A 25685-nucleotide genomic window follows, 5' to 3' on the forward strand; every position below is an offset into this window, starting at 1 on the left:
ACACACACACACACACACACAAAGACAGAGAGAGAGAGAGAAAAGAGAGAGCACAAATAGAAGTTACAAGTGATAAGCAAAAAACAGTAATTGTAAAGGGAGGAAAGGAGAAGAAAGAGAAGGATGGAAAAAAGGGAGGGAGAAAGGAGGAAGAAAAGAATAAAACAACAGAATTAGTTAATCATGCTCTAAAGCTCCTATCATTAGTGAACTTTAGAGATATCCTAATTCACTTCTCATAATTTCCTTGAAAAATACATTTTTCTGTATTAAGTAGATCAAGAACTGGAACTCAGATTTAATAGGGTGCAGAGGGGAAGGGTTAGAGGGAATCCAAAAGTTCGCAAGAAAGCTGTAGTGGGGAAAGAGGCCAAGCTTGCAAGTTTATGAGGGGGGAAAAGAGCAGAAGAAACTTTTTCTCTGCAACATTCCCCCTCCTTTCTATTCCTCAACTCCGGGTCAGAAGTGGGACACAAACTAGGCCTTCAAGAACTCCAACAGAGCCTCTTCCTTGCTGGTTCATTTCTGCCCCTGCAAACCCCTCCCAGGTCAGACCAGGCCAGCAGCTCGAGAAGTCCCAAGGTCAAGGCTAGGATTGGCACACAACACTCATACTCTGAGTGAAAATAGGCCCCTGAAGAAGAATGAAGCAAACGCCAGGAAAGGAGCCACTTTGCAAACAGTCTTCCAAGGAGAATTAGCCTCTTGAAATCCTCGGCACAAAAGTTCACACCATAAAACAGCTGCTGCTTAATGTCTGAGGTTCTAATTAGTCCTGAGCGGCCTGATTTGCTCAGAACTTTTGGCCAATGATGTCCAAGCTCTTCGCTCTTCCCTTTACGGTGCAATCCCCTAAGTGTTCTTGGTCAAAAACTAGGTCATAAACTTACCGCTGAGCAGCATTTACTGCCTTTTCCAATGGCGTTTTCTGTTCAAGAGGTTATAATAATAACGGAAGAGCAAACACGCTTTCAAGTTCTGGCAAGTGCCTGCCAGTTTGGAAAACTGGCTCTGGTATCTTATCTTCTCTTGTGCCTCCTTCAGGTTGAAACCACTGAACTCTGACCCTTTTCTGGACCAATACAAATCATTTCTAGAATGACTGTATCAAATTTTATTTATTCTTTTTTTTTCCAGCTTTAAACTAACATCTCTGTGCCAAAGGGGGGGGGGCGGAGTTGCTGTTTCAAAAAGTATTAGCATGCTTTCAACTCTGCCAAAGTTTACAGCATCGTTATATCCTGCCACAGAAAGAAGGCCAAGGCTGGGGGTGCAGGGGAGGGGGGGAATAGGGCAGCTGTTTTTTCAATAAACTCCAGCAGAAAACCTCCCACTTGCCCACACCCCGGGTAGAGAGAAACAGGAGGAGGCAGCATGAGAAATCTTATTCCTCCAAGGCCAATCTCACTGGCTGGCTAACTGGCTTGCTTTCCACACTCCCACACAACTAACCAGGGTCCTTTCTCATCTATCCAGGGAACCTGAGGACAGAAGCCAAAGGGTTTGTCTCTGTTTCCTTGGTGTTTATTCCTGCCTTCCCCAGAGGAAAGCCCTTCCGCCCCACCCACCTTCTCTATAATTGTCCTCCTCACCATCCGTCACCCCAATATGTCTTAAGCCCACAGTGCTGCATTCCAGAAGTAGAAAGCTAGAAGGTGTCTATTTCTCATCCCACGCCTTCCAAGAATATGCTGGAACTCCTCTCTCCACACACATACATACCAAAAAAAAAAAAAAGACACAGCTGTTGTCAACAATTTCTGGGGCCTCCCCAAAACCAACCTGTCCTCAGCAAATGGGGCTCTGAGCTCTCTTGTGGAGAGGAAAGGGGAGCCTGGAACATGAGAAGGCAGAAGAGAGCAGCTGCAAGCCCACCCGGACTTGACCAGCCGCAAAGCTCTAATTTGTTAACCTAGAAAACCCAGGGGCATTGCAATCAAAGAGGGCTCCACCCAAGTAGTACCTCTGATTACTTTTTTCCCTTCTAGTGGGCAGGCAGAGAAGAGGGGAAATAAGGACAAATGTGTTCAAAACAGAAATACTGCATAACACTAACTTGGCTTAGGGCAAGGACCAGATTACAGGCCCAACACCTCCATTTCTGTCCAAGTGGAAAGAGAAAATACAGGGTGCAGCTTTGATCCAGCTGCATGAACTCAGCTGCCCAGAGATTCTGCCAGCCTGGAGCGTCAGCATTCCCTCAAATTGCTTCTAAGGTCCTGGCTGGCCTTGCTTTAATTTTTTTTTTCTTTTCCTTCCGAGTTTTCTAGTTCATTTTGGTAAGCCAACTGTTTTGAACACCTTGGTTCATCATCATTATTGTAGCACAGTCATTTAACTTCAAAACCTGAGGCAAAATGGTTTGGTGTTAAAGAAGGCTGTGCATATGTGTGAACTTTCCTTTTAACAAGCGTCTGAAATCTTTCTCAACTGACTGAACAGTAACCAAAGAATGTGAATTGACATTATTGTGAGTTTGGTAGAAGGTTAAAAAAAAAAAAACCCAGGTCCAAGATGAATGCATCTAAGACTAATGATACACCATAGCACCTGTGCCTTGTTTGTGGGTTTGTTGGTTGGGTTTTATTGGTGGTAGTAGGACTGGAACTCATGCTAAGCAGATGCTTTATCACTTGAGCCACATGCCCTCAATCCCCAGAGCTGGTGTTAAAGTGGGAATAAGAGTTGGCATATGATGTATCTCTAGATGCAGAGTAGGCATAAGCTAACACATATCCATGGTCTTAAAAGCCCTTTTGAGGGCTGGGAATATGGCCTAGTGGTAAAGTACTCGCCTCCTATACATGAAACCCTGGGTTCAATTCCTTAGTACCACATATATAGAAAAAGCCAAAAGTGGCGCTGTGGCTCAAGTGGTAGAGTGCTAGCCTTGAGCAAAAAGAAGCCAGGGATAGTGCTCAGGCCCTGAGTTCAAGCCCCAGGGCTGGCAAAAAAAAAAAAAAAGAAAAGCCCATCTGAATTCCAAAATCACCACCAAAATAGCAATAGTGTACCAAAGGCACAAAATGCCAAAATAAGAATTTTTTCCAATTTTACCTCAGTAAAGTATATATGTAATTAATGTAACAATTGTTGGTGCAAAAACAGTATTCTTTAAATATGTCTAGTATCATACCCCAGTGACAAATTGAGGCCACAAAATACTTGAGTTTTCTTAACCAATTCTGTATACACCCTCTAGTTTTCTTCAAACTGATACACAAGAAGCCGAGATCCAATAGAACCAACTCCTAGCTCTAGAAAAATCTAAATTGGAAATCTAATCCAACTCTTCCTTCTCCATTTCCAGGAGCATAAAAGGAAGACAAAACAAGAACATCAGACATGAGGCAGATAGATATCCATCTGTACAGACTTGAATTTCCTAACTTAATAGCTGAGGTGAAGTCTTACTATCAAATAGACCAGTCCAGAAAGAAAACTAACTTCTTAAGTTGGATAGTAGAACTTAGTCACCTTGTGGGAAACAGGAAATGCCTGGAAACATTAATTGCCTTGAGTTCTTCCAGATTCTTCTCCTCCTCTCCCTCCCCGTGGATCACTCCACATTCCCTCATCTCTTTCATTATCCTGGAAGTATTTGCAACCTGGGAAGAATGTTTATGAACTTTATTTGAACTCCATTTGCTGCCTTTCTGCAAGAAAACTAGAATGTAAAACTTGTTTATCTGGCTGAGCCTTAAGAACTTCCAGCAAAATTAACCTGAACAAGGAAAATCAAAGACATAGGTTCAAAAAGAAATGAGTAACATGTATTTCCAGGTCTTTCTATGCAGTTATGATGGCAAGATCTTCATGAGATAACTGTTTGAAATGCCTACTATTGCTTAGTGCTATGGTTTATATGTTGAATGTCCCTCCACAGACTCATGTATTACAGCCTGGGTCTCTAAGGTGATGCTACTGAGAGGTGCTGGATTTTGTTTTGTTTTGTTTTGTTTCGTTTTTGGAAGGAGTCTATTGGAAGTGCTTCAGTCATTGAGAACATGCCATCAAAGGGAACTGTGGGACGACAGCCCCTTCCTCTCAGGTTTATTTCTTAGCCACGAGGTGAGCAGTATTCTCTTCTACATTCTCTTCACCATAGTCATTTGGCACACTCATCAGAGGCCTAAAAGCCATAGCCATCCTGATCATAGATTGGAACCTCTAAAACTGTGAACCCAAATAGGCCTTTTTCTTTGTAAGTTAATTATCTCAGGTATTTCATGACAGTAATGTAAAGCCAACAGACTAACACAACACATTTACCTATAACACTCGTTACCAATCAGAGAACTACATACTTAACATCACTATTATACTAGTTGAAAATACTGGTTCACAGCCAGGTGCCTGGTGCCTCATACCTGTAATCCTAGCTACTCAGGAGACTGAGATCTAAGGATAGTGGTTCAAAGCCAGCCCACATAGGTAAGTCTCTTTCCTCCAATCAACTACCAAAAAGCCAGAAGTGGAGCTGTGGCTGTGGCTGTAGTAGTGGAGTGCAAGCCTTGAGGGAGAAAAAAAAAGAAAAAGAAGAAGAAGAAAACCTCAAAGACAGAACCAGACCCAGCCCAAGGACACGTGTGTACGCATGTATACATATATGTAAATGCATATACATATATACATGTATATGTATACACATATATGTATGTATATGTGTGCATATACATATATGTATATGTGTGTGCATATATACATATGTTTATATACTGCATGCAATATTTACATACATAATATCCTGGTTCACTGTGCATCTGATAACAACAATATTTATGTTATTGGCAATAGCTATAAATCCAAATGGCAATATTTCTACAATTCATCAATGAGCAATGTCACATATTCTACTGACCTGTACAGAACCTCCTAAATGTTGAATGAGGAAGGACCTACTGAAGTGTCCAGAAAAAAATACAAGTTCTTCTATGAACAATGTGCCACCAAAATTCTTTGGGAGAGAAAGGTGACATGAAACACAGATTCTAGACATCCAAAGTTAATGATGATTTAAGAGCCAGGGGACTCACTCATGTTACTTGTACACACTGGGCTTGGCTTTTGGTTGGCTGTGACTCACTGTTACTTAAGAAATTTCTATGTTCAAATGTAACATCTGAAAACTTAAGCTAAGTGCCACCTACTCCCCCCAAATTCCCTTAGCCTTCTTGCATAAAATCACGAAACAATGGGATCAGCCAGTCACGGGGAGAGATCTGTAGTACTTTCTTTTCAAAAATGGCCATTTCTGGAGTAAATTTCAAAAGACATAACTACAAATACAATTGGAGAAATGTAGAGGAAAAGAATACTATTGGCTTAGGAAATCCCATGTTAATCAAAGTCAGGACCTCAGGCACAGTTTTAATATTGCTTTTCAAAATCTGTGTCAAGGGCCACAGGGCACTAGTGGCTCATGCTAGTAATCCTACGTTCTCAGGAGGTATAGATCTGAGGATCAAAGGTCAAAGCCAGCCTGGGCAAGAAACTCTGTGAGACTCTTATCTTCAATTAACTACCAGAAAACCAAAGGTAGAAGAGTATGGCTCAGAGTAGTAGAGCACTAGTCTTGAGCATAAAAGCTCAGGCCCTGAGTTCAAGGCCCAAGACAGATTAAAAAAGCAAACAACAACAAAAATTCATGTCCAGGTAAGCCTGACTCATATTGCTATTTTTGAGTCCAGATCTCCCCTCCATCAGTTTCTCCTTCCCTACTTGATAAGAATATGTCTTCAATTCTTAAAATGAAGTGGCTTTTTATATCTCCCATAATGACTTTTTTTTAAGAAAAAAAGGAAACAGTCTTACATGAACTAAAATTGCTTTACACTGTAAGAAACACTACTTACAAAATTACAGAATTTAAATCCTCTATAATATGATTATGGCTACTAGCATGAAGGGGGGATTATTCTTACTGAAAGAGAAAATTAAAGAACAAAACTCCAGATAAGACAACAAACAAACAAACAAAGTTGGCAACATTGCCCTACCTGAAGAGCACTCATCAATCATTCTGTATGGTGATAGTTCCTCAGCAAACCCACCATGGAAGTAAGATTGTTGCCAATTCCTATGCATTTAAAAGAGGAAAGATATGTCACTCTGTGTAAAATAGCACCATGTGATCAGAAAGATGTTTAGTAATTTGACACAGGACAATCAATGTCAGTAAATACTTTGGAATTCAGTACTTCAGAAACAGACCCATGAGAGTGTTCCTGAAATACACTTCATGCCATCAACCAATTTTGGTTTCTTCTATCATTACCATTTGCAAAAGCACTGGAGAACTGGAAGATGTGTGTTACACCAGGGCTTGGACACAAATCTCAAGGGAAGAAACTCACATATAAGTAAGGAAATATAGCAATGTATTTTTCTAAGGAATTTCTAGAAATACAACCACTGCATCATACCAAAACAAATGCTTTCATCTCCATGAACTTTTATTACATCTCACAAGACAAAAAGAGACCAGGTGCCTGTGGCTCATGCCTATAATCCTAGCTACTCAGAAAGCTAAGTTCTGAGGGTTGAAGTTCAAAGCCAGCCTAGGCAGGAAAATCCATGAGTCTCCTATCTCCATTGAACTACCAAAAAGCCAAAAATGAAGCTGTAGCTCAATGTGGTAGAGTGCTAGTCTTGAGCACAAAACCTCAGGGCCAATGCCCAGGCCCTGAGTTCTGGGGAACGGGGAGGGGTGGGGGAGATTTCTAGTTTTTACAGGCAAAAAGATTTCCAAATGATGATTTTGGAGAAAGGAAGAGGCAGTGACATATTACTAGTAAATGGGAAACACATGGCTTCCTCAGAGGGATTTGTCCACCCTAGGCTGTTATTCTACTTCTGTGGAGGAAGACAAATGATTAAGATTTGAACACAATGGCCCTTAGAACATAACATACATTTCTGTTTAAAGCCAGAGGTCTAAGGCTTTCCGTGGGGATTCCAGGGTGAACAGGATACTCCCCACCAGGAGACAAATAGACCAGCAGCATCCATGGAGTAAACAGCTGGGTGGGCTGAGAATCATCACAGCATTTGCCCAGTAGACTCTAGTGGACCCATTTCCAGAACATGAAGAAACAAGAAAAAATGAACAATTAAGGATCCCCACTGGGAAATAGGAGACCAGTTCACCCAGTGCAGGGCTTTGGGGTTTATTGTTTATTTGTTCATTTCTTTATTCATTTGCTGTTGTTAGGATCTTTTGGTTTTGCCTTCTTAATCTCACATGTATAACAGAATTTTCCAGGAAAGTGGAATCAAGCATCCTTCCATTGGTCTCCACAAGATTTGGTGACTGAAAAGCTCCATTCTTCACTAATTCAGATTCAGTTGTGGTATTTAGGTGTGTGTGTGTGTGTGCGTGCACGTGCACGTGAGCGTGCTCACATCCGTGTGTGTATGCATGTATGCGTGTGTGCACACGCACCAGCATTGGGGTTGGATCTCTTGGCCTGGGCGCTGTCTCTGAAATTTTATTTTCAAGGCTGGCTTGAGCAGTACTTCTACTTCTGGCTTTTAGGTGGTTAGAGGGAGATGAGTTTCATGGCCTTTCCTGCCCAAGCTGGCTTCAAATTGTGATGCTCAGATCTCATCCTCTCTAGTAGCTAGGATTTCAGGCATGAGCCATGAGCACCTTAGGCTCTTGATGAAAACCACCAAGCACATCTTCCTATCTTCCTTCCTTCATCTCTTTCCTTTTCTTCCTTTCTTAATTTCCTCTGAGAATTCCTAATGTCCTCATAGGCAATATTCTCTGCGGTATACAAAGGGTGCTCTAGGTCGCCATGTGCTCAGTGAAGGTAAGGAAAGGGGACACTGCATTCCTTCTGTCCCCTTACAGGAGACCATGCCCCACCCCACCCCCACCACCTTTTAAAGGATAACAGAGGCTTATCTTCAGGGAAGGTGTGGGATAGAATTTCTCAGGAGGTCCTATCCAATTTCCGAGCAATCTGTAACACAAGGCTGAACGCTCTGCACTCTGTCACTTGTGATACAAATGCGCCTCACACATACCTCAGCCATCAGTCTCTCTCCAAACAAACATCTTGCTAGGCAGAGCAGATCACCATTTCCCAAACATCAGGGAAGTGTGTATTCAATTATCCCTCACTATTAACAAAAGCTAGATGCAACAGGCACCGAAGCTATTCCATGCCAGCCCTTTCTTTAGGAATGGATACATCCAGGGGCATATAGGGAGGGGTAAGGCAACCAAGACCTTAGTAAGATCTAATACACATACATGAGTACATATTTCTAGGAAAATTGCTTAGTCACTGACCAAAATTGGAAGCTATGAAAAAAAATGGCAGCCTTAAGATTTAAAATTACTTTGATGATAAATTCTTTTAATCTTATGGGTCAGATAACATCCTGAATTTCTATAATTTTTAACTTAAAAAAAAAAATCATGCTGCCCAGACATGAGAGGCAGAGATTGGGCGAGATCACAGTTTAAGACCATCACAGATTTTTTTTCCTTGACCTGGGGTTTGTACTCAGGGCTTGGACACTGTCCCTGAGCTTCTTTTGATCAAGACTAGAATTCTACCACTTGAGCCACAGTGCCACTTCCAGCTTTTCCTCTTTATGTGATACTGAGGAATAGAACTCAGGACTTCATGCATGCTAGGCAAACACTCTACCACTAAGTCACATTCCCAGCCCCATCACAGATTAAAAAAAAAAAAATCGAGAGACTCTCATTTCAACAAAGAAGTTCCATGGAAGCTTTAATACATCAAACAACATACCATAATCTGCAGAGTTAGGGATGGCTGGGCTAGGATTTACCCAAGTAGGTGAGGCTGGCTCTCAAGCCCTTAATTATTTCTATAACCTCTGTAGGATGTATCCTTTGTAAGTGAAAAACTACTGAGACAACTGGACTGTGCCTACAGAATGTATAAAAATTAACTCAAAATGGCTTAAAGACTTGAGTAGAAGCCCTACAAGTGTAAAATTCCACCAAGAACCCAAGGGGGGAAAAAAATGCCCTGGCATTGGCTGTAGTCATGACTTGAAATTTGACACCAAAAGCATAAACTATTGAAGCAAAAAACTAGGTACAACTACACCAAACTAAAAACCTACTATCTGGCTGTTGGTGGCTCACATTTATAATCCTAGGTACTCAGGAGGCTGAGATCTGGGGATTCTGATTCAAAACTAACCCAAGCAGGAAAGCCATGAGACTCTTATCTCCAATTAACCAGCAATGCAACAGAACTGGAGGTATGGCTCAAGGAATAGAGTACCAGCCTTTAGCAAAATAAATCAAGCAAGAGTCTGAGGCCCTGAATTCAAGCCCCGGTGCTGGTGTACACACACACACACACACACACACACACACACACACACACACACTTCTGCACAGTAAAGACAATTTTTTAAAGGGCAGCCTACAAAAGTGAAGAGGATATCTCTGAACCATAATATAGCTAATACAACTAAGCCCTTCATGGTCTGAAGTGAGATGTTTGTGTTCAAGTCCTAACTCTTCCAATCCCTGGGTCCCTGGGAAAGCTTCCTTTTCTGTGTCTTATTCTCATTATTTTTACAGTGAGGTTTCTGCTGGGGACAAATACACAGAGATATTATAAAGATTTTTAAAGTTCGGACTGGGATGTCTCAGTGGCAAAGCACTTGCCTAGCAAGTGCAATGTCCTGGGTTCGATCCTCATTATCAAAAAAGAAAAGACACACACACACATAAAAAAAAAAAATGACAGTGGCTCATGCCTGTAATCCTAGCTACTCAGGAGTCTGAGATCTGAGGATCAGAGTCCAAAGCTGGCCCAACACAAAAAGGACCATGACATTCTTATGTCCAATTAACCACCAAAAAGCCAGAAGTGGTGCTGTGGCTCTTGTGCTAGAGCACTAGCTTTGAGCAAAAAAGCTCAGATACAGCACCCAAGCCCTGAGTTCAAGCCCCAGGACTGGCACACACACATATACACAAAAACAAATTACTACACATATAAAGGGCATACCATGCTTAGCAGAGTACTGAACATGTCCCAAGCTTTGCCTAAGTGTCAGTGAGTAGCAACACCACATAGCTTTGACACAGGGTGCTACACTCAATAAACAGCATTAGCTACAAGAAGGACTATGTATCAGCCCATTTAAGCTTGAGCTATTTGACAGAAACCTGTCCTCAAGGTTGCCTAAGAGGAGGACCTTTGAAATGTCTTCACCTGTCTCGAAGCATGTGGACGCTTATGTCGGGAGGTGTTCACTGGCAGTGTGAAGGGTTATTCTACTTTCCACACATGCCTTGGAGCCCTCATTACATGGCCCAGCTCTACATGGGAGATTTTGGTTAACCCGAGCATATCAGCTCTGCAAATCATTTTGCAGTTTAATTTTGGGGGTGTCAAGCAAGAATTTCTTGACATGAATATTTAAAAGTAAATCAGACTTTTAAGAAAAGTCTATGTCAACAGGCATTTAGGAAAAGGGCTGAGAATAGCTAGTCACATGTGTTCGAAAAAAGGTCTTCCTTGCCATGAGTTTACCTGTACTTGTGTACTTCCGGGTATAATCCACATTGGCCATCACAAATCAAATTATACTACATTAAAAACTTCTTATTGCCAGACACCAGGGGCTCATACCTGTAATCCTAGCAATTTAGGAGACTGAGAAGAGAGGATCAAGGTGCAAAGCCAACTTGGGCAGGAAAGTCTATGAGACTCCTATCTTCAATTAAGCCCACAAAGAAAGCCAGAAGTGGAGCTGTGGGTCAAGTGGTAGAGCACTAGCCTTGAGCACAAAAGCACAGGGACAACACCCAAGTCCTGATTTCCAGCCCCAGAACTGGCAAAAACAAAACCTACTTTATTCTTATAAACTTAATACGTTGTCCCTAAAGCAGCATCCAGGAGAACTAAATAAGCCCGAAGAGATATTTTTCATGGATAAGTAAGTCAAAAACATGAAAAGTCTTCAACAGATATTTGTACCACGTTTATAGCAGTGTTACAACACCTGGGAGCACCTGAGGGTCCTTCCATGGATGAATGGATAAACAAAGCATTTACAAGTAAATAGTATACATACAGTAGAATATTATTCTGTTTTTAAAAGGAAGGAAATCCTGGTCCCTACTACCACAAGAATAGACGTGATACTGTGAACGAAGACAGGCACAGTAGGACAAAGGCTTATGATTCCACTTCTCTTAGATACTCACAGTATCAAATGCATAATCATCAGAAGACAAAATGGTGAGTGCCAGGGGGTGGGGGGAAGTCAGAATAAAAGAGTTTGTGTTTAACAGATGCAGTTTCCAGATAGGAAGAAGAAATTGTTCTGTGGGTGGATGGTGGTAATGGTTGCACAGTGCCTGTGGAGTTAATGACAATGGTAAACTTACGTGTATTTTACCACAATTTAAAATGGTATTCGTGAGTTCTTGCAACTTGTACAAAAGAAAGGGAAAGGAAATAATTATCAATGAACTTGGAACTAAAGAAACCATTCTTCTAGCTAATTGTCAGCAAAAGAAATCCTAAGGAACAGAGAGGAGGGGAGGGGACTGGCGGGGAGGGAGGAAAGGAATGGGAGGGAGAAAGGGAGGAAGGGAGGGAGGGAGGAAGAAAGGAAGGGAGGAGGAAGTGAGAGGAGGAGGAAGGAAGGAAGAAAGGAAAGAGGGAAGGAAGGAGGAGGGAAAAATGAGGGAAGGGATGAAGAGCAGAGAGGAAGAAGAGGAAGGGGGAGGAGAGAGAGGGAAGGGGGAGAAAGGAAGAGAAAGAAGGATAAAGAAAAAAGTGCATTTTTGTCTCCCTTCAGTACAAAAAGTGTGAATGCTAATCACTTCAAAAGAATTAAAGAGAGAACACTTCAACCATAGTGAGATTTGATGGCAGGTCCAGGTTACAGTACACAGCTTTGGTAACTGCCATGTGTACTAGAGCTGGAACTTGAGCTATCCATAATCTTTACTGTCAAACAAGGCAAATGAATTTTAGTTAGGTTAATCCCATTAAGATCTAGCATTGCTATCGTTTTTAAGTGAAAATACATTTAATTAGATCACAGGGATGAAGTGAAGTCTGCTTCTCCCACTTCAATATCCATTTCTCAGGTCTACCAGACATGATATGAATGAGGATAGAACTATTTGCCTCGGGTGCTCCATTTTCTCTCTTTTTCCTCTTTGTCCTTCCCTACAGCCACATCTATTGACATTTTAGAGTCCCTTCCTGCCAAGTGCTCGCCAGGGAAATGTAGCACTTCAGATCAGTGACATAATCTCCATCACCATTACCCTCAGCCCTTCATCCACACAGGCTCCCACAGAAAGAAGCCTTAGCGGACAGGCTTTTGCTAGATCTAACCTGCTATATCCTTAGAAGCACTCAACAAAAACTCACAAGGCAAATTTGCTTTGGCTCTAGAAAATGGTAGGCTTCCATACTATAAAACTCACCCTATGTACAAGAGGAATGAAAAATGGTTTCATGGACAGCAAGATACCCAGGACAATGGGCAGTTCTATTCTGGTCTTAACTAAGCAGATGTGCTTGTTGTGATCAGTTACAGACTGCCACTTTTACTTCAATAATAAATGACACATATACCTAACACAGAGATACGAGAAGGTAGTAAGATATTCGTCAAATGGGGGTAGGGAGGTTTTAGAACCCAGGCTAGATTCTAAGCAGCTCACGAGAATTCTCCAATGTCTACATAACAGATGACCTGGTGTCACCAATCTCTTGGTATTTGAATATTCACCTGATTCACTATGATCCAGAATCATAAACAGTTTCAATAGATTTAAATTTGGGCTCCCTTCCCAAAAGCAGGATTGATAGCACGTGTAGTTCAAGTGGTAGAGTACTTGCCTTGCCTTGAGTTCTACTTCGAGTACCACCAAAATATTTAAATTATTTTTTTTTATTCTTACAGGGGAAGGTAATGTATTTTATACTCATCCTGATTGTAATTTTTGCTGAAATTCAAAAGAGGGAGCACATAACTATTTGGTATTGCTCAGAGAAAATTTGCATATCAACAGAAAATAGAAATTTTCTAATAATCATATATTGTAACCACATGAAAAATAACTCAGTATCTCTTCAGGAGAAATTAATTTTTTAAAAATATCTAAGAACAGGAGAAGTCAAGCAACCCATCTTTTATAAAGTGATGTACACTGGTGAGTTCTGAAAATGACTTGGGACATACATATATCTATGTTTATTTTTCTTATAAGGAAATAGTTGACTAAGATCAATCAGGTTTTAGATGTCTGCTAGCAATTACACATAAATAAGTTCCTGAACTGATTAAATTTCTCCCATCTTGAAAAATAAATCTGGGTCTTTATTTCTACTTGGTCTGCCATCTGCAGGGAAGAGGAAAGGACATGAAATGAGATGCATACTGGAAAGAACGAAAGAAGAGGAAGGAAAGAAGGAAGGGAGGGAGAAAGAGAAGGAGGGGAAAAAAGAAAGGAAGAAAGAAGAGAGGGAGGGAGGGAGAAAGAAGGAAGAAAGGAGAAAGACGAGAAGAAAGAAAGGGAGGAAGGAAGAATACTTACCTCCTCACCCTATTTTTATTGGAATAATAAAATTTATTTTTCAGTAAGATATTTCAGTGGTTTTCTCCCCCCCCCCCCCCGCTTTAAATCTGTTTCTACTCAAAGCTAGGGTTCTATTTATTTTTAAATGAGACACACAAAACCTCCCAAGTGCAACTCAGATTTACATCTGGCTAATCCTCCAAATGTGACCGACCAGATACATGCTGTTCAATTCTAATGAGTGCTGTGATTTTTGGATAACACGTGTGAGAGATAGCAAATTAACTACTGCTAGTCAGCAGCGAGCAAGCAAACACCGGCTTGGGAAGCTAGTAGGAGCAAATCCTGCAAGTCAATTTGTAATCACACTTGCCAGAACGTTGAGGGGGGGAGGGGGAAGGGGGGAATAAATTCTGCCAAGAATATCAGTGAAACTGTTTTCCTTTCCTTTTTCCATGGCCTATTTCAACACTCAACCAACAAACACAGCTCAACTTTTCCTTTCCGTAACTTCAGAGACTACAAGGAAAGGCTCTGACCCCACTGATGTCTTTGAAAAACTAAAATGCTTCACCCTGCAAAATGTAGTACTAGTCTCCCCAAATTCATTTCCTGAAGCAATAACCACTTATAATAAAGAGGAGGAGAGGAGGGAGATGGGGATGTCCTTTTCATGCTTAGGAAATTACTATTCTGCCCAAGATGCCTACAGTAAGTAGACAACTGCAGCCACATCTCCTTATGTTGATACAGATGAGCCAAAGATCCTGCAGAACCAGATCAAATCAAAACAATAAATTTTAAAAAGGTAGAGATGGGGGGGGGGGGAAATTCCCTCAGATCACCTGCCCAATGGCTTAAGAACCTGAGTTCTTCGAAGCACTTGTTCATTTGAGGGGAAGATCTCTGAAAGCACACTCTGCATTGCTTTTCCTACCTGGATCATAAATCAAAGTCAAGTATTTGGTCAGTAGTTCGTTCTGAAGCATGACTGCGATTACAGAGCCTTTAAACCCTGTTGGTGTGGGAGTGGGGTGGGGGGGTGAGCCAGACTTACCTACCACCAAACCAAGGAAAGCAAAATCTCAAAATCTCTTAAGATCAATAATTGGCTCCAGAATCTATGAAAATACCCAGAAGATCCAAACATTCAATCTGCATTTAAGAGCAATAGCTTTAATTGCATGCTATAGAATGGGGCGGGTGGGGAGAGCAGCTAATTTCCCTAGTAAATCCTCTCGGATCTATAATTTCACTCAGTCTGCTCTGAGAAAGTCATGGTCTCCAAGTTCGTCCCCTCCTTCATACTGCAGAGACAGGCTGTTGGCAGCTGTCCACAGCTGGAGACGGAGGTGGTTTGGTATAGACCTCAGCAGGCAATGGAAGGCTGGGCCCTATCTCGGTGATACAGGTGCCTAAGTGCATAATCACCCTCATTTTACACACCTTGGGATATGCTATGGTGTTAAACCCAAATGCAGAATAAGGTGTGTAGAAAGCATAGCATGTTTTCTTCAGCCCACTGGTTCTGTTAACTCTACCACATATTAAAATCACCTGAAATCAAGTAGGGTCTAACTTTATGCATTTCTAATAGTTCATTTATGAGAATGCTAATGCTGGTCACAGAAACACAATTTGAGAACAACTGCCTTTAATTCAACTTCTGTTATTTCCAAACATTGGCAACACTCAACAGCGATTAGTTTTTATTCTAGCTACAACTGAAGTATTGAACATTGTTCCTTCCTATGCGGATCAATGTCCTTCCATACAACTGTAGATAGTGTAAAGATGATTTTGTATGCATGGTTTTAAAAACTACTTTGAGGAGATTCATGTTGATAAAAATGTATAAGATACTGCAGACAGAATCACTCAGGGCAATGTGAATTGCCCCCCACCCCCAGTCCCTACCCCCGTCCCCCTCCTCAGAGGTAGAACTCCTTCTTGAATGAGGGTTTGAAGACTGTGCATGGACTCAGGCATGTTTTACAATATGACAAGGCTCATAATCACAAAGGGAGAGGCAACCATTCAGAGCATTAGACTGTCAGGGAAGAGCAAGCCACAGGCTATAGCCACAAAAGGCATCAATAGGATCCTTTAGCTAGAAATCTTCCCCTATCTAGAAAGTCTCTGACCTAAATATGCTGGGTGTGGACTCTTTGAAGTCACCTGAGAGCAGTACTAAGAGAGAGAGAAACTGAGTCAAACACTGAAACTGAAGGAGAACATAGTAAGATGAAGTTTCAGTATGCATTTCTGTCTAACATGAAGGCTTGGAAAGTTCACTGTTAAACTGTGGCCTTCAAACTCACCTTGCAGTTGACCATTCTACAGCATTCTGTACAGAATGCTAAGTCCTCCCACTCCTAGCTGAACCAGAAATCTCCAGAGAGGCAAGGGTACAGCCCCAGCTCAGCTACTCCTGCTCTAAGGCATTGCCAACAAGTCACTAAGCCTTTCTGAACCCAGACGTTCGAAGGGTTTTTAAATATTCTCCAGAGTAACTCCCAATAGTACATTACCACATGTGGAAGATTCCTAGACCTGGAATGTGATCAGAATAAAAGAGGGCCAGCATAAATATATATGCTAAACCCTAGCCAGTTACTTTATATAGCCTACTTCACTTAGCCTTCAAAACAAATTTATAATGCTGATATCAATAGCAACAGAAGGCTCCAGAGACTATGATCTGAGAATAGGTAGTAACTTTTCCAAGCTCGTGAGCAAGAAGGAGCAAACCCATACACCAAAAACTCACAGCTGGCAGACCCTGAAGGAGGGAGGGCCTTCTCCCTGCTCCCTAAAGCCAACCTATGGCTGAATCCCATCAGTGCTATCATGAATAAACTCTGATCCCAGGACTTAAAAATAACATTAAAGGCCAAGTTTGTTTTCCATGTCCAGCCTTATCATTTTAAAAATCTGATATTTTACAAAAGCATATTTGATTACAAAACATTTACTGAAAAGAAGACCCAACAAAATGAGCTTACAATATTTCTAACTATTTCCATTTAAACTTTCTATTTTTTTTTATTCTCTAACATTTCTCTTTAGAAAGAAAATTACAGTTTGTCATCACAGGTTATATCATGCTACAACCAACAGGAAGCTTGTTAGTCTCATTGTCCCTTAAAATATCTTAAGGTAGGAGTGTGGCTCAAGTGGTAAAGTTTTAGCTTAGCAAGGGCATGAGGCCCTGGGTTCAATCACCAATGAATGACACAATAAAAAATAATAATTGCAGACTGTACCCAAAGTTCTTCTTTTCCAAGGACCTGATTTCCAGAAGTGGAGTTCAAGATCGATTCAACAATTTCACCAAGTGTCCATTTTACAAGAAGAAGAATTATCTAAGAATTAGAAATATACTACAAATTCAAAATACACTACCTTCCTCCTAGGCCAAAGCTGTGAACATCTTCAGTATGTGAACACATTGCATAAAGCAACTCTCTGGCTCCCATGGGACTCCAGGTCAATTTTTCTCTCCAATACGGATGCACCATAATTGGCAAGGCACGTTCATCTGGTGACTCAGGTGCAAGACAACCTATTAGATAGATCAGTGGTCTGATCTAGGGCACAGCTGCTCTGTTCCCTCCAGGCTTAAAATAATTCAGTATTATCAACCTCCCCCATTAAGTACAATTAATGTTCTGAAATGGAGAAAAGAAGCATGGGTAAATAAAATGGCTGACACATACCATGCACAGCAGAAAATACCAACTGTGCACATGACAGCAGCTTTTCTCCGAGTTCCTACTGACCCAGAGGTGCTAATGAGGGAGTTCTGCAAAGATTGCATGAAAAAGCATCCTACACTTAGCCAGCCCTAACCCCAACCCAAACTTTTCTCCCACAACCCAGCAGGAGGCCCCCACTAATTGGAATGAACAGAGCACGTGGCCTGAAATTGGTTGCTGGCAGCACATACCTTAGAGCATCCTAGACACTCTCTCTCTCTCTCTCTCTCTCTCTCACACACACACACACACACACACAGACGCACACATGCACACGCACACAATTTCTTAGTTTGAGATGTTTGTTTAAAAAAAAATTTAAGCACCCAGATGGACACAATAAACGTTAGGTTTTTAAAAATTGAAGTGTGTGTGTGATGAGTTAAAAGAGGTAGTGATGGTTTTCGTATGCATAAATCTTCCCCATAAGACTGGTGGTAATGACCACAGACAGAAACAACAAAGACTACTAGGGGGGAAAAAAAGAGTTCTTCTAATCACATTAGCTTTGAGTTCTAAAGGAAGATGGTTGCTCTGAATTTCCCTTTATACATAGGAACTTCAAAAAAAATCCCTATTTTCTTAGTACATCTTTATGTAGGAAAGCCTGCATGCCTTTGAAGGCACACACAAAACAAACAAGAGTCTTTATAAGCCCTCCCTGACCACCCAGGGAGAATCAAATAGTATTTTTTTTCTCCAGTAGGCCACCCCAGGATACCACGAATAAAACAGGAAAAAGAGGAATTCATCATGTAACCAGGATGTGTTTTTCAAGTGTAGTTATTAGCCTGTTTTAACCTAAATATCATGGTATATTTTTCACCAGCAAAGCCCATGAAGATCTAATTACTCTTACTGGACAGAAGTTTTGAAGTAGCAGAAAAATAGTTAACATCTAGGAAACAGCAGGGGTAAGTGGGGGGGGGGACAGACAGAGATTAAGGAATTTACTTCTAAGAATCTCAATAATTGAGCAGGGATTTTTTTTTTTTTTTAAGGTGCTGATGTTCAGAACAGAACAGGGCCAACGCCTCTGTGTTCCTCGCTGTGGGCCCTGGGAGGGAAATGCTCAAGGGCTTAGAATGCAGGACACATCTGGGGAGTGAAGTCGTCCCCAGCATCACATGGAAGAACTTAGGAGCATAAAAGTGTGTTAGAATCATAAGAAGGGCTTAGAAGCATAAACATCCTGAAAGGCACTCCTGTGATCGTGTCTCGTTTCTGCATAAAATCACCATGTGGACCAAATCAAGACCAGATCCAGTAGCCAGACAATATGGAGCCTCTTCTATCAAACTCAAGCTTTCTTTCTAGGCACAGTTCCCACTGCTACCATTTGGGTACCCGTGCTCCAGTCCAACAGAAGTCCTTGCTATACATAAGGTGCTATGGGGCACCTCCACCTGCTTGGGCCAGACTCATGGTCTTTCATGCTTCTGAAGTGTCCTGCTGTCCCCGTGGCTCTACTGACCCTAATTGTAGCCCAGGATGATGAAATGGGTTTCACAGACATCTTCCTGAGATACAGCCCTGCCACTCCAGAGGGGTGTGGCTTTGTGATAGCTATGTAATCTCATTCCTTGATACAGATGCTTGGCTTGGCAAGTAGTGACGAGAAAGTGAATAATGTTTGAAAGAGTGAACAATAATGAAATGAGAAAGTTAATCAACAGATGTTAGTGTTAGTTGACTCCAAACACAAAGTTCCTGTGAAATCTTCCTTAGCATCTACAGCCCCTAATACCTCCCTGATCTAGGCCACATTACACTTTCACTGCAGCTGTGGTTGGGGCCTGGACACTCTCTACTTACTTCATTTCCCTCTGTCTGTGTCAGCACACCTACCCCACTATTTGCTTTCATGGGAGCAGGAGACATTTTTAATCCATGTTTATATTCTTTCCAAGGTCTGGCACATATCAACCGTAAAATCTCAGGATTCTTGAATTAGAGACCCTTTAACTATTCTACACAAAATTCACCTTTCTATATAGAAAGAAAACTGAGTCCAATTAGGAGGAAGAACAGTAACACTTATTGTAACACAAACTTTTCATACCCAATAAATGTGGTTAGGTCAGTGGGCAAATAAATCCTTGGGAGGGAGGGAGGGAGGGAGGAAGGGAGGGAGGGAGGGAGGGAGGGAGGGATGGATAGATGGGTGGATGGGTGGGTGGGTGGGTAATTATGAAAAGCTATAGAGGACCAGAGGAAATAACTATCAGCTACTAAATCTAAAACACCATCAGCAATTCAAGCCCTAAAGGGAAGGGTACTGAGCTGTCATACAATGGCTACTCAAGCTTTCATGTACTGAAACATTTTAATCGCATTTCTTTAAAATTCTTTCTGAAATCCAGATCAAGAAAATCCATCACGCCAAAGAATTTGAATTAATATTCCTTTTCAATCACAGGATCCCTTCATTAATTTAAAATAGATTCTTTGTATTCAAAGCATTTCAGAGAAACAGCAGCTCACCTTCACCTTATGTAGCTACGAGCTATTCATGCCACAGGTTTGATAGAGTGACAATACCAAGTGCAAGTCATGTGTGTGTGTGCGCACACGCACGCACACATGCGCACATGGGTGTGTGTCCCCCGAGGAAACCCACAGACGGACCATTCCTGTGAAGAGCTGCCGGCTCAATGTCAACTCTTGTTCTACTCCTCCAGTCTGCCACCTCCATCTGTCCCTACATTGATTCAGCAAAGTGCCACACCAGCATGATAAACCCCATCACAGAGATAATGACAGGAATTATGGAAAGGCAGATTGCAAAGCACTTGGCAGGCACTTAGAGCTGAAGACTTTGGATATAGGAACCCATTTCCCTCCACTCACTAAGGCTCAAGAAATGTTACCAACCTCTCAGATGGAAGTCAGTTCCCAACTAGGACCTACAGCATCAGAATTTCCCAGAATGCTTCTCTATAAGGGCACATGACTGACAGGGAACCGCCCCAGGAAACATTCTGTCACTTTGCTGGGCCACCAGTTCCCAAAACCTACCTTTATCCATATCTCTTAGGACATTTAAATGCACTGAAAAGATGATCTGACTAGCACATCAGGTAGATGTGGGATAGGAGATAAACTACAGAAAACAAGTTCATGGAAACAGATGACAAAACACACAAAACAAATTGCCCTACCACTGTGCTAATCACAGAGGCTTTCCTTACTTGTGGTTTCAACCATCTGCAGTTGGAAAATATTAATAAAAGTCTTGACACTTTCAAGAGAGGGGGAGGACCCATACTTACATAACTTTCATTGTGCTATATTGTTATCATCACTCCGGTTGAAGTTGTTGTTAATCATTGCATTCATAATTTATCAATTAAATTACATGCACATACATTATACACACACACACACACTATATTCAGGTATATACCAGGGATCTTGGAACTAACCCCTGTGGATATGTGGGGACTATAATGTGTCCTCTCGCTCATTAGGATACAGACTTTTTACCTGTGTCAAGACACTCCGTGAGAACTAAGGAGAACTAGAGGAGGCCTGATGTACCAGATATTGTTACATGAGTCTGATGATGGCTCGAATGTCCCTTCTTCAGAAGTTGTTTCTGGTATTCTATCTAAAACAATATTCTTCTCAACGTCTCTATTTCCACACTCGGCTTTCTATTTCTTTCTAACATTTATTGTAACCAGACATAAAGTCATATCTTGTTACTAGTATTACTATTATTATGATTGCCACTCTCCCTTGCCAAAACATATGCTTCTTTGGTGCAGTGACTCTGTTCCTTCACATCTGTATTTCTAACACCTAGAACCATATCTCATATAGAATAGGTGATAATTGTCTATTAAATTAATAATTCATACTCTAATAGTGTAGACCCAATTCTCCTAAGTTCTAAAGATAATAGTTTCTCTACTCCAATATAGCATTACAATGATCCCTTGGATAGGGATTGGTTGCAGGACACTCATAAAAAAATACTCAAGTCCCTTGTAGAAAAATGATATAGTATTTTTAAGGAATCTTTGCATATCTCCCATACATTTTAATTCATCTCTAGATTACTTATAATCCTTAATGTAATATAAATATATGGCATAAGTGGACTTATTTATAGCTGGTACACTGTAAAAATTTAAGGATAGTGACAAGAATAATCTGCAGAGGTACAGTGTAGACATAATTCTTTTCTTTAATATTTTCTATGTGCAGTTGGTTCAATCTGTGAATATGAAAGCCATGAGTAGTGAAGGCCCTCTGTATTGTTTAGAGACATCCAGACTGGACTTGGCCTTCCAGTGATAACCTGGGGTAACTTAGCAATAGACCAAGAGGAGGAAACATCAGTTTTAAGTAGTTACCGAGGGATAGCAGAGGAAGTGAGGAGTGTCCTGGCAAGTGGAAGTGTGAAATCCCTTGGAGAAGGGCCACATAGGCCATAATGGGTGTGAACTTCAGTTGCAGAAAGCACATCCCACTGCTGCAAGATACAAGCCCAGAAGCATCTCCTAGATGCTACCATCTCGAAAAGCAGCAAAAAAGTTGTAGGAGTGACATTTCCTACTTCTGGCTCCAGGTATCCTAGGACAAAGGTAAATTATTCTAAGAAAAACTACACTAGACACAGGAACAAAATTCAGGTTGGAGGTTTTTCCTCTAGAAGATGTTTTTGGAAAGTATAGGCAAGTCATCATGCAGAATAAAAAAAAAATCTCACTGAATAGAGCTCAATAAAGCAGATAATCAAGACCATTGTTTCTTAAACAAGTATGTTAGTGTGTTTCATTGTAGAATAGCCCGGTAATTCATAAGAAGGGAGGCTTACTTAGCTCACAGCTCTGGAAGCTGAGAAGTGTAAGAGCATTGCTATAGCAACCATTGACGGCCCCAAACTGCATCAAACATGGTGGAGAACATCACATGGCAAGAGAGAGCAAGGGTGCTAGCATGGGTCTCTCTTAGAAAGCCAAGAACACCATCATGGTAGCTTTATTCTAATAAATTCATCTATTTCTAATGACCTTTTAATGGCCCCACCTCCAAACACCATTAATATATCAATGGGAAGATTACATTTCTAATACATAAACTGTTGGAAAATATTCCAGTTATAGCAAAAAGTCATATGCTTTTTGCATTTCAAAGCCTATCAAAGTAGATCTTTACTTCTTTTCATCAGAAATCATCTTTTCTGTACAAATTTGAATTGGGTTAGCCATGAATTTAACAATGGATATGGTTTTCAATCTTAAATTCAACTTCTCAAAGGTACATTTGTTCTGAGTGAAATTTCAGTTCAACAGAAAAGTACTACCTGAGATAAATGTTATTTCCTTTTTCTACTTCAAGAATTACTCAACATAGCCAGGCACCAGTGGCTCACACCTGTAATCCTAGCTACTCAGGAACCTAACATCTCAAGGATAACAGTTCAAAGCTGGGCCAGGCAGAAAAATCTATGGAATCCATCTCCAAATTAGCAAAAAGCAGCATTAAAAGTGTGGTTCAAGTGGTAGAGTGCCAGCCAAGCAAGGAAGCTGAGCAAATGTGAGTCCCTGAAGTCATGCCTGGCACCAAGGAAAATTATTCAACAGCAGCTAGTTAGGTAGTGCACACCTGCAATCACCACTAACTCAGGGAGATTAAGGTAGGAAAACTGTAAGTCTATGGCCAGCACAAACAAAATTAGTGAGACCTTGCTTCAAAAACAAAATAAAAACAAGCTAAAGACTTATCTGGAGTGGCATAGCACTTGCATAACATGAAGATGATGGAGGCCTTGGGTATGATTGGGGCGGGGGGGGGGCGCACATTACTCTATAACTACTATCTTATTCTAAACTCATCTTTTACCCAAACTGAGACATTTCTTAACCAACAGGTTTTAAACAAATATAAGCAATACTAATAGACTATAATATTGCTGAATATTACATTCATTCTACAGAAATGATATTCTATTTATGTGATATTCTGTGGTCCTTCTAAGAAAATGCAACATATGCATCAGAAAATATTCTTGGGCCGGGTGTTGGTGGCTTACACCTGTAATGCTAGCTACTTGGGTGGCTGAGATTTGAGGACTGCAATTCATAGCCATCCTAGACAGAAAAGTCCCTGAGATTCTTAGCTCCATTAAACGCCTCAGAAAAAGCTGAAAGTAGCACTGTGGCTCAAGTGGTAGAGCACTAGCCTTGAGCACATGGAGGCTCAGGGACCTGAGTTCAAGGCCCAGGACCTGCAAAAGAAGGAGGAGGGGGAAGGCAGGGAGGAGGAGGAGGAGGAGGAGGAGGAGGAGGAGGAGGAGGAGGAGGAGGAGGAGGAGGAGGAGGAGGAGGAGGAGGGGGGAGGAGGGGGGGGAGGGAGGGGGGGAGGAGGGGGGAGGAGGAGGGGGGAGGAGGAGGAGGAGGAGGAGGAGGAGGAGGAGGAGGAGGAGGAGGAGGAGGAGGAGGAGGAGGTGGTGGTATTATTCTTGTAACCTTCCCCCTTTAAACATAGGCAAACTTCTCTTTGCTCTGCTCTTTTATGAAAACTGGAAGAATTTCCACCTTCCTGAATGATCTCCAGCTCTGGGAAGGAAAAGAATTTGATTGTTATAGCTTAAAAAACAAAAACAAACAAAAAAAACCCAGGCACTTAAACCATAGATGAAGGAAGAAAGGAAGGGAAGGAGTTAAAGAAGTAGAGAGTCAAGGAGCAGAGAAAAGGGGGCGGAACTGAATAAAAGATTAGGCAAGAATAGCAGACAGCAAAGCTAAGAGAATGTAGCCAGGAATGACCTTTGCCCCTATTCACAATGATTGTGTCCAGACACCTTCAAACCATGAAGGTGTTACCTTGCACAGGGGCCAGGACACTAGTGGCTGATAATTTGAGCTATTTTTGCTTTTCTTTAAAGGATAGCAGTAGCATCTGCCAAAACATGTCCTTGACCTACTCATCTATCTTTGCTCTCCCGTGATCTAGGAGCACTCCTCTCTGTCTAGGAAAACGAGCCCCTCTGCTCCCGGGGCTATTCCAGGTTCTTCCATCCTTCATTCATCAACAACAGCAACAACAAACCAGACATTTATGAGGCCTTGTCAACACATGGTCCCTCTGCTAGACATTGTACAAACTGGAGTTAACAGACTGTTTTGTCTTTGAGGAGCTTCCCAAAGAGATTATTGTTTGGTTTTTATAAATTTGACCACCAGAAAAACTCAGGGTGCATGCCCTATTAACAGCAGGTCTGTAGCTTTGGGTACAAAGAGCAGCACATGTTATACACCCCTATAAATCAAAATGAGTCCTCTCACACCCAAGCACCGTCTGCTAGTGCAAGCAAAGAAATGGATTTCTAAACCTGTGAAGCCAGCTCTTTTGGAGCAATATCTTGCGTGCTTTTTTTTTATGTACAGGCATTATTTCTTACATTCCTGAAGTGGCATCAGCTAACCAGAACTCAATAAATAACTAAATCATGTACTATTGACACATATTAAATAATTATGTTCTTGGATAATTATGTCATGCACATCTCTCCATCCAGACACACATTCAAGGAAAAGAATATTCAAATATTCAACTAAAAGAATATTAACTGAGAAACAGAAACAAGGCATTACCATTTCTTATTTTAAAGGGCAGAAAGGAAGGGGGTCTCCCTTTTAGTCATTGAATGTGTGAAAAGTTAATTTTTCCTGAAGATAGGTCTCTCTTCGTGCTTGAAAATGCAAGAAGCTCAGATTTATCGTAGCCTAGAAAATACAAATATCTGGGATTTTCTTATAGGGAAGTTCAAATGATAGAGAACATTTGAAATTTTCAGTCTTCCTAAAGATCAGAAAGACTTTCAGAATAATGCATTTTTCCTCAACAAAGGGCAAACCGCAAGGCTTAATCTGCTGAAAAGAATCATTCTGACAGTCTTAATGTATTCTTTTCAGGGAAGCCGGTTCAGAGAATTCCACAGAAAAAAGCACCCGTACCCCAGGGTAGCACCAATCTAAACCATTATAGCCTTTTGTAAGTAGGTGAGACCAAAGCATTTTCAACATATTCCAGATATTAGATCAACCTAGGAAATAAGAGTGATAATTCTGAATGTTATATATTTTTTCAGATTTTCTTGGCAGAGCAATATTGAAACAAATATTTGAAAGATTCGTCAGATTTTTTTTTTTTTTCAGAAAGAACACCTCTCAAGAAAGCTACTTTTACAGAATTCTGTTGTAAGATAAGAGTATCCCTTAGGCAGAAAAAAATACTGACTTGTATCAGTATTGTGAGTGAGAACCATTACCCCAATAATACACATAATTACAGTATGGTATTATTATAACAAGGCATCTTTCCTCCAGGACTCTGAGTGCTTGGTAAACATTCTC

The 25685-nt window shown here is 41.1% G+C and overlaps 1 long non-coding RNA gene across 1 annotated transcript in view; it reads right to left on the reverse strand.

Annotated features, from left to right (window-relative positions):
* The window catches only part of LOC125352975, a 236811-nt gene that overhangs the window by 127066 nt on the left and 84060 nt on the right, over positions 1-25685 (reverse strand). Inside the window, exon 3 of the long non-coding RNA XR_007211224.1 lies at positions 6000-6079. This is a non-coding gene — a long non-coding RNA (uncharacterized LOC125352975). The remainder of the gene's footprint in view (positions 1-5999; positions 6080-25685) is intronic.

The sequence above is a fragment of the Perognathus longimembris genome, chromosome 6, assembly GCF_023159225.1.
Source record: "Perognathus longimembris pacificus isolate PPM17 chromosome 6, ASM2315922v1, whole genome shotgun sequence".
Lineage (NCBI taxonomy): Eukaryota > Metazoa > Chordata > Mammalia > Rodentia > Heteromyidae > Perognathus > Perognathus longimembris.